This window comes from Mandrillus leucophaeus, unplaced genomic scaffold (assembly GCF_000951045.1).
Source record: "Mandrillus leucophaeus isolate KB7577 unplaced genomic scaffold, Mleu.le_1.0 Scaffold141, whole genome shotgun sequence".
Lineage (NCBI taxonomy): Eukaryota > Metazoa > Chordata > Mammalia > Primates > Cercopithecidae > Mandrillus > Mandrillus leucophaeus.
Window position 1 is genome coordinate 2,356,075 of NW_012101377.1, and position 10,346 is coordinate 2,366,420.

The 10,346-nt window shown below is 45.4% G+C and overlaps 1 pseudogene; it reads right to left on the reverse strand.

The window, feature by feature from the left end:
• Positions 1-3,125: 3,125 nt before the first annotated feature.
• The window catches only part of LOC105535096, a 10,594-nt pseudogene continuing 3,373 nt past the window's right edge, over positions 3,126-10,346 (reverse strand).

Genomic DNA, 10,346 nt, shown 5'->3' on the forward strand with positions numbered 1-10,346 from the left:
ATTATAGGCATGCTTCACCACACCCAGCCAATTTTTGTATTTTTAGTAGAGACAGGGTTTCCCCATATTGGCCAGGCTGGTCTTGAACTGCTGACCTCAGGAGATCCGCCTGCCTCGGCCTCCCGAAGTGCTGGGATTACAGGCATGAGCCACTGTGCCCGGCCTCTATTAATTTTTTTTAAATAAAAATGAAAAAACTAAGATTCAGAGATATAGGGTGACTTTCTCAAGGTGACACTGCTAGGAAATGGCAGAACGCGGATTTGAACCCAAGGCTGTCTAATAAAATCAAGCTTCTGTGCATTTCATGCTAGTCTTAACTTCTTCCAACCTTATGCCCTGCTTGCCTACCCAGATGATAGCTGCAGGCATCCTGTTCTTCATTATCTTCACCTTATCTCATTCCTCACCCCCAGGCCCAGCAGGGTGCTTGCCCATGATGTCCCTAGTGACTGTGGATTCAGTGGGACCCTTTGCTTGGGTTTCTTTGGTTTTCCTTATCTGTTCACTCCAGTACCTTGACCCTCGGCTCCTTTCACTGGCATAACCTCTGGCATCAAACATATTCATCCTTTTTTTTTTTTTTTTTTTTTTGGAGGCAGGTCTCACTCTGTCACCCTGGCTGGACTACAGTGGCATGATCATGGCTCACTGCAGCCTCAACCTTCTAGGCTTAAGTGATCCTCCTGCCTCAGCCTGCTGAGTAGCTGGGGCCACAGGCGTGTGCCACCATGCCTAATTTAATTTAATTTTTTTTTTTTTTGTAGAGATGGAGTCTTGCTATGTTGCCTGGGCTGGTCTGTGCACCCCTGGGATCTAGCAATCCACCTGCTTTGGCCTTCCAAAGTGTTGGGATTACAGGCATAAGCCACTGTGCCTGGCCAATGTCTTCATCCTTAATGTTGAGATACTAATTCGGGTTGTTGTGATGACTAAAGAAAGTAAGTAAAACACCGAGCACATTGCAAGGCATAAAGTCCTCATGCGGGGATTATGATTGTCTTACCTCCTTACCCCTGTCCTCAGAGCCTAAGACAATGCTAGGCGCTGGTAGAGGGCTAATGGGCATCTGTTGAGTTAAACAGTATATTGAAAGAACACTGGATTGGGAGTCAGCAGAGCTGGATTTTAATACTGGTTAATGGGCAGTTGTCACTGTTTCTCTCTGAAATTAAGTTTTTTCACTGTCCTTGGGGCCTCTACAGTCTCTTGTAGCTCTTAGGCAAAGTATGAATGCAGGTAAATCCCTCACCCTCAGACCCTTCTTTGACCCAAATCCCCCATCTGACACTGCTAGACCGCTTTTGGCAGATGATTTTTTTTCCTACTCCCCCCACCCACCCCATTAGAACTGGCAGGTGATTCTTATCCCAGGATCCTGGCTTTCGCTCCGAGGGAGCTCTGAAACCCAGGTGCCACCAGATGGTGCTGTGGACTCATTCTTCATGGGAAGCTGGCTCCCCGCTCCCCATCTCCCTGCCTCCTAGGAGAGGCCTTCTGGCTCCTCTGGACAGGATGGGGTTCCTCCGTGGAAGACTCCTAGGCCTGGGATAATCCTGGGAGGTGACTCAAGCCTTTCAGAAATTTCCAAGGCCCAAGCCCGCCCTTGGTTTGGCTGTGCAGATTCCAGCAGAGTTGGCAGAAGGACAGACTGCGTGATTTGTAGAACCTGGTGTAAAATGAAAATGCCTAAATTGCTGATGTAGGCAGCACAGGGAATGCCTAAAAGCCCATGGAATGGTTCTAGTTCAGCCCTCTAGAGCTGACTGTTAACATTTCAGGAATTTTGGATGGATGTGGTGGCTCACGCCTGTAGTCTCAGCTGCCTGGGAGGCTGAGGCAGCAGGATCACTTTAGCCTGAGAGGCAGAGGTTGCAGTGAGCAGGGATGGAGCCACTGCACCACTCCACCCTGGGTGACAGAGGGAGACCCTGTCTCAAAAAAAAAAAAAAAAGGAATTTTAAGAGCTGGTTGTTAAACGTGGCCATTATTTAATTAAATGTTATAAACCTACCATTAGGCCGGGCGCGGTGGCTCAAGCCTGTAATACAGCACTTTGGGAGGCCGAGACGGGCGGATCACGAGGTCAGGAGATCGAGACCATCCTGGCTAACACGGTGAAACCCCGTCTCTACTAAAAAATACAAAAAACTAGCCGGGCGAGGTGGCTGGCGCCTGTAGTCCCAGCTACTCGGGAGGCTGAGGCAGGAAAATAGCGTAAACCCGGGAGACGGAGCTTGCAGTGAGCTGAGATCCGGCCACTGCACTCCAGTCTGGGCGACAGAGCGAGACTCCGTCTCAAAAAAAAAAAACAAAAACCTACCATTAAATAAGTTACAGAGTTGGGTGTGGTGGCTCACACCTATAATCACAACTTTTCAGGCAGCTGAAGCAGGACGATCTCTTGAGCCCAGGAGTTCAAGGTTACAGCGAGGTATAATTACTCCATTGTACTCCAGCCTGGGTGCTAGGTGACAAAGCGAGAGCTCATTTCTTTTTTTTTTTTTTTTTTTGAGACGGCATCTTGCTCTGTCGCCCAGGCTGGAGTGCAGTGGCACGATCTCGGCTCACTGCAAGCTCCACCTCCCGGGTTCACGCCATTCTCCTGCCTCAGCCTCCTGAGTAGCTGGGACTACAGGCACCTGCCACCACGCCCGGCTAATTTTTTGTGTTTTTTAGTAGAGACGAGGTTTCACCGTGTTAACCAGGATGGTCTCCATCTCCTGATCTCATGATCCGCCTGCCTCGGCCTCCCAAGGTGCTGGGATTACAGGCGTGAACCACCGCGCCCAGCCACGAGAGCTCATTTCTAAAAAATAAATAAATAAAATAAAAACAAAGGTAATAAATAACCCAAACTCATCACTGTGTAATTACTTTTATATATTTCACTATCATTTATGCTCACTTTTTTTTGGCTGGGTATAGGGGACTTTATTGATGGTACATGACAAAGTGGGGTCTCATAGTCCTCTCCCATTCTTCAGGGAGCCTGGCGTGGAAACTGTGTTCAGGATGGGGAGATTCTCAGTGTCGTGGGGGACTGAGTTTGGCAGGGATTCCCCAGCAGCTGAGGGCCTCTCTTCCTCTCGTGCTGTCACTGGGGCTGGTGGTTCAGAGGGTTCTTACTCCTTGGAAGCCATGTAGACCATAAGGTATATCGTTCTGTTGCTGTAGCCAAATTCATTGTCATATCAGGAAATGAGCTTGACAAAGTGGTCACTGAGGACAATGCCATTCCCAGCATCTAAGGTGAAAAAGGTGGGTGTCTCTGTTAAAGTTGGAGGAGATAACCTAGTGCTCAATGTAGCTCAGGAGGCCCTTGAGGGGGGCCTCTGATGCCAGCTTCACCACCTTCTTGATGTCATCATATTTGGCAGCTCTCTCCAGATGGCAGATCAGGTCCACAACCCACATGTTGGCAGTGGAGACATGGAAGGCCATGCCAGAGAGCTTTCTGTTAAGCTCAGGGATGGCCTTGCCCACAGCCTTGGCAGAGTGGGTAAATGCAGGGATGATGTCCTGGAGAGTCCTGTGGCCATCATGCCACAGTTTCCCAGAGAGGCCATCCGCAATCTTCTGGGTGGCAATGTTGGCACCAACTGTGGCCATGAGTCCCTCCATGATGCCAGAGTTGTCATGGATGACCTTGGGCAGGATAGCTAAGCAGTTGGCAGTACAGGAAGCATTGCTGACAATCACGAGGTTGTTTTCATACTTCTCAAGGTTCACGCCCATCACAAACATGGGGACATCAACAGAGAGGGCAGAGATGACCCCTTTGGTTGCACCCTCTAAGTGAGCCCCAGTGTTCTCCAAGGCAGTGAAGAGGCCAGTGGACTTCACAACATAATCAGCATCAGGGCCAGCCCATTTGATTTTGATGGGATTTTGTTCCTGGAAGATGGTGATGGGATTTCCACTGATGACAAACTTCTCGTTCTCAGCCTTGATGGTGCCATGGAACTTGTCATGGGTGGAATCATACTGGAACATGTAGACCATGGAGTTGACCTGAATGAAGTGGTCATTGATGGTGACACTATCCACTTTGCTAGAGTTAAAAGCAGCCCTGGTAAACAGGCTTCCAATATGGTCCGATCTGTTTACTCTGGCCTTCACTCACACCATGGTTTCTCAAGGCTGCTGCTGGTGCTACACGAGAAGATGTGTCTGTATGTCGTATGGAAAGAGCAGAGGGCTCATCTGTACTCCTGAATTAACTTACATTTATTGTATCTATATGGTGAAAATACTATATAATAGTGTACTTTTTTTTTTTTTTTAAGACGGAGTTTCACTTTTGTTGCCCAGGCTGGAGTGCAGCGGCAGTATCTCGTTTCACTGCAACCTCTGCTTCCTGGGTTCAAGCGATTCTTTTCCTCCACCTCCCAAGTAGATGGGGTTACAGGCACACACCACCATGCCTGGCTGATTTTTTGTATTTTTAGTAGAGATGGGGTTTCACCATGTTGGTCAGGCTGGTCTTGAACGCCTGACCCCAAGTGATCCACCCGCCTCGGCCTCCCAAAGTGCTGGGATTACAGGCATGAACCACCATGCCTAATAGTGTACTATTTATGGTATCTCTCCTCAACTCTGCATTCAGTGATGTCATATTGGCAGCTTAAAATTGATGAAGGTGGGAGTGTTTAATCATTAAAATCCACAAACACTACAAATCATGCCCCTTCTTCCCTCAAGCCAGTTGTTAAACTTTTACCAGAATACCCAGGTCCTGATTGTACTCCTAATGTCCTATGTGATTTTGAGCAAAGCCCTGTTTTCCCCAGACTCCCATGTATTTATGTATCACTTTATAATTGACAAAAGGGGAGCATCTTTGTGTGCTAGGCGTTGTTGTCTCATAGAATTCTTAGAACTACCCCAGGGGTAGAATATTGTAGTCCAAAGAGCAAAGAAGGACTTTGCTCCAGGGTGGCTCTGTTACCAGAATTCCCAAAAGATGGCACTGTGGACTGGCACACTGTCTTTCAGTGCCATGTTCTCCACATTGGTTAAAGGATAACAATTACATACATATGATATATATAATATAATATATAATATACATATGATATATATAATATAATATATAATATACATATGATATATAATATAATATATAATATACATGTGATATATAATATAATATATAATATACATATGATATATAATATAATATATAATATACATATGATATATAATATAATATATAATATACATATGATATATATAATATAATATGTAATATAATATATAATATACATATGATATATAATATAATATATTATACATATGGCATATATAATAATATATATTATATACATATGGCATATATAGTATACATATGGTATATATAATATAATATATATTATTTACATACGGTATATATAGCATTATATATTATTTACATATGATATATAATATTTGCATATTATATATAGTTTTTGAGATGGAGTTTTGCCCTTGTTGCCCAGGCTGGAGTGCAATGGTGTGATCTCAGCTCACCGCAACCTCCACCTCCTGGGTTCAAGCGATTTTCCTGCCTCAGCCTCCCAAGTAGCTGGGATTACAGGCATGAGCCATTACACTCGGCAGTGTATGTATATTTTAAGACGGGGTCTCACTCTGTCTTCCAGGCTGGAGTGCAGTGGCACGATCTCGGCTCAATGCAACCTCTGCCTCCTGGGCTCAAGCCACCCTCCCACTTCAGCCTCCCAAGTAGCTGGGATCACAGGCACACGCCACCATGTCTGGCTAATTTTTGTATTTTTATAGATATGGAGTTTTGCCATGTTGCCTAGGCTGATCTTGAACTCCTGGACTCAAGCAGTCCACCCGCCTCAGCCTCCCAAAGTGCTAGGCTTATAGGCGTGAGCCACCGCATTTGGTCAATAATAATATTCTTTTGGGCACCTCCAGCGTTGCTTTTGGGACTCACACATCATAAGCCTCCTTCTTGGCTATTTCTGGAAGTGGGGAAAGATCTAGCTCCCTCTGGCTTCTGTATAAGGGAGGTGGGAGGCGGGAAGTGGAATATTCTTCTTACTACAATAGCAAGGGTTTTTCCCAAAAGGGAGACTGGGCTTGGATGCAGATAACCCCAACATCAACTGTCCTGTTCCCCATTTGCTGCCAAACACATACACTCTGTGTTTTGAACTTAGACTTGCTTCCCAATTAGCATAAAGTAACTACCACTTCTGTAATTAAAAACATTGTTTTAATTACTCTCCAATGAAGGCATCCCAAAGCCTTGACGACCGTCCTCCAGCTCTCTCATAATTCCTGCTTAGGAATCTGCAATCCATGACTGAATGGTGAAGTTAATCTCCCTATAAAACCACCTAGAGACAATAGTGGCAGAAAGGGAAAAGAAAGAGAAGTAAAAGTATTCAAAATATGTAAATATCTACATCAAGGAAAGAAATTCAAGTAGAGACTATAATCCCCCCCTCTGTAAAGCAGTCTAAGGCTGATCTTGTATTTATGACTTTCCTTCTTTACTATCTATTCTAGGTTCCATCTGCCTTCAGTCAGCAACAGATGGTCGAGTTATTTAGCCACAGGAGAGACCACCCCTTCATTCCTGAGCAATCTGTGGCCTAGAAGATCCTTTTGTATAGAACTGCAGTAGTTTTGCAGTGCCTTTGATCACAGAATATTGCATTAGTTGTAGGATCCTCTGGAAACATAGCAAAGTCTATCACTAAAGCTCCCTGCCTCCACTCAACCTATTTCCACTTGGTAGCTAGAGTTTACAATTCTAGAAAATATCTTGATTTTTTTTTTTTTTTTTCCGGCCTGTCTGTTCAGTGGCGGGAGATGCTCAAAAAGGTTGAGTGGCAATTTCAACTTCCAGTTTGGTGAAAAATTGTGTCACTTGATGGAGGCATTTCTCCCTTGGAGACTAAAATTTTAACATACCTCTCCTCCCTACAGTCATAGGGTCAAGAAGCAAATAACTTATGAGTGAGTCAAAAAGTTTCATTGTGGGCCAGGCTCAGTGGCTCACACCTGTAATCCCAGCACTTTGGGAGGCTGAGGCAGATGGATCACTTGAGGCCAGGAGTTTGAGACCAGTCTGGGTAACATGGCAAAACCTCGTCTCTAAAAAAATACCAAAAAAATTAGCCGGGCTTGGTGGCTCACACCTGTGGTCCTAGCTACTTGGGAGGCTGAGGTGGGAGGATTAGTTGAGCCCGGAAAGTGGAGGTTGTAGTAAGCCAAGATTGCACCACTGCACTCTACCCTGGGTGACAGAGGGAGACCATGTCTCAAAAAAAAAAAGTCTAAGTATGAGAGAAACCACTCCTACATTCAGCCCTTGGTTTCTGAACTATGTATCTGGCTAAAGGAGAAATGGTATACTGGTTCAGAGCATATACTGCATCTTTTTAACAGCGCTGTATCTCACAGGGTGCTATCTAACAGCTGGTAGGTTACCTGGGCCTTCAGTAGGCTTTGCCACCACTCTAGAAGGTTGGCTGATGGAGCGCAGGTCAGACCAGTGAATCCTGTGGTGTCCGCTTACTGTCTCACTTCTCTTCTTGTGAAGTGAATTTCATGGTCAGAAACAATATTGTGTGGGACACTAAGACTGTGTATTAAGTCCATAGATGGAGGTTCTGAGAGAAGAATGAGAAGCAGGGAAAGGAAATTCAAACCCAGAGTAAGCACTGTCACCAGTGAGACAAATTGTTCCTTCTTCACAAGGGACATAGTCCTATGTTATTGATCTGCCACCAAATAGTTGGTTTGTTCCATCAAGATATGACACCACATCAAGAGTCCAGGACTGTTTGCTCCTGGGGGCAAACTGGGCATCAGTAGGTCAGTAGTGGTGGTTGCCAGGATGGCCTTGGACAGGGATGTCCCTGTTCTTGGGCCTATGCATAATTTCCACTTCTGTCACTATCGTCCTCTGTCCATGAACCCACTGAACAAGAACTGGACTGGCTGGCGGAAAAGGCCATCTAGTTAATATCCACAGAACATCATATCTGCTGATTATTAAAAGCTTCCTGAACAGTGGTGGCCCATGGCAAGCAATCATTTGACACACCTGCTGTCTCATGATCTGGGACTGTTCCAGGAAATCCACCTTTCCCAAACCTCTTTGTCATTAACTTGCAATCTTTTAAGACCCTGAGCTGCTCACACTATTTGTCATTGGCTGGTGAACTGGTATAGATCCTGACCTCAGGCCATTTCTCCTACCAGGCAAAGTGGACAATGAAATGCACTGCTTACAGTTCTGCCTATTTCTTGCTCTTTCAGAATCTGCTATCTGAAAACCAGGCTCTCATATATTTTTTTCTTTACAGTGGAGCCTTGTCACAATCATTTACATAGTCATGAATATTCTAATGGCTGGGTCTATTTCAGCGGGTCTATCCTTGTTTCTCTCTCCCAAACTTGTTTTGTTGTTGTTGAGACAGGGTCTCACTCTGTTACCCAGGCTGGAGTGCAGTGGTGTCATCTCTGCTCACTGCAACCCCCACCTCCCAGGTTGAAGTGATTCTTGTGCTCCCACTTCCTGAGTAGCTGGAATTACACACGTGGCCACCAAGCCTGGCTAATTTTTGTGTTTTTTGGTAGAGACAAGGGTTTCGCCATGTTGGCCAGGCTGGTCTAGAACTCCTGACCTCAAGTGATCTGCCTGCCTTGGCCTCCCAAAGTGCTGGGATTACAGGCGTGAGCCACTGCGCCCAGCCTCTCCTAAACTTTTTATCCTGTCATATTGCTTCCTTCAGTAACTATGGCCTATGATTCAGTGTTGATTCTGATTTCAAGACATCTCTGCCTTGAGACAAAGTGGAAAACCATATGCCTTGCTCCAACTGCCACCAAGAAGAGCTCCTTTCTCCGCTATCCTTCAGAATGACCTTGCTCAGGCCATGACAGTCCATTTCCAGCTCATACCAGCACACTGTACAGAGCCATGCATAACAGAATTCACACTTGCTTCCTCCTGTATGACCTGGGTTGGAGTCTCTGGAGCAGTGTGCAGGAATGGGCACTGGGAGTGAAAACAGCCTGCTCATTGCACCTTCAGGGCTGTTTAAGCCACATTCTCCATGGACCACTTTCACTTGAGAATGACTGAGTATTGGCGATCAGAAAACACCCAATTCATGATGGGCAGCTCAGGATGCAACGTCACCTGATGCTCTATGGTCAACCATGCAGCCTACTAGAACTATTAGGAAAATCCTAGTAGCTACTATTAGGGCAAGGATGTCATCGAAGAGTACTTCAGATGCGATAATGAACAAATAAAACTTTGGTTCACATTCTTAAAAAAAAAAAGTAGCTACTACTACTAAAACTAAGGAGCTATCTCTCAAAAGAAAAATACTCATTATGAATGAGTAACAAAGTTAACAGCTTTGCCTCCAAACTTTGAGGGCCTCTACAGTGATCCCTCTACCAATGTTTGCAATAGGCTCAGTATGGCATCATTTCCCTCAGACACATTTTTTTTTTCTTTTTTTGAGACAGAATCTCACTCTGTTGCCCAGGCTGGAGTGCAGTGGTGTGATCTCGGCTCACTGCACCCTCTGCCTCCCCAATTTAAGCGATTCTCCTGCCTCAGCCTCCTGAGTAGCTGGGATTAGAGGTATCCGCCACCACGCCCGGCTAATTTTGTATTTTCAGTAGAGACCGGATTTCTCCATGTTGGTCAGGCTGGTCTCGAACTCCCAACCTCAGGTGATCCACCCGCCTCAGCCTCCCAAAGTGCTGGGATTACAGGTGTAAACCACTGCACCTGGCCTTCCCTCAGACACTTTAAGCTGTGGATCTGTTTCGTTGTCAGGGCCAAATTGCTGAGCCAGTTTGCACTGCAGCCTGTACCAATTGGAGAGGCACCCTCTCTAACTCTGTGCCTTACTCAAACCTGGAGACTGGCAAATAGTTAGAAGGAGTTGGCTGGGTGTGGTGGCTCATGCCTATAATCCCAGCACTTTGGGAAGCCGAGGTGGGCTGTTTGTTTGAGGCCAGGAGTTCAAGACCAGCCTGGCCAACATGGCAAAACCCTATCTCTGCTAAAAATAAAAGTAAAAAAAAATTATTTAAAAAAGACAAAAAAAGAAGTAGTGTACCTACTAATGTTTACATTAGTAGTTACAGATTACTAACAAAACAGTTAGTTTGTTCCAGGTTACAAACCTAGTAATGTTTGTATGTTGCCCGCAAAATCCAAAGAGACCTATCAAGCACTGGGATTCCTTCTTAGAGGAAGGAAGACTGAAGTGCAGCAACCTGTCCTCTGCTCTGGAGGGAATGTCCTGGTGCGTCTCAGACTGTGTGACTTCCAAATTTTTTTTTTTTTTTTTTTT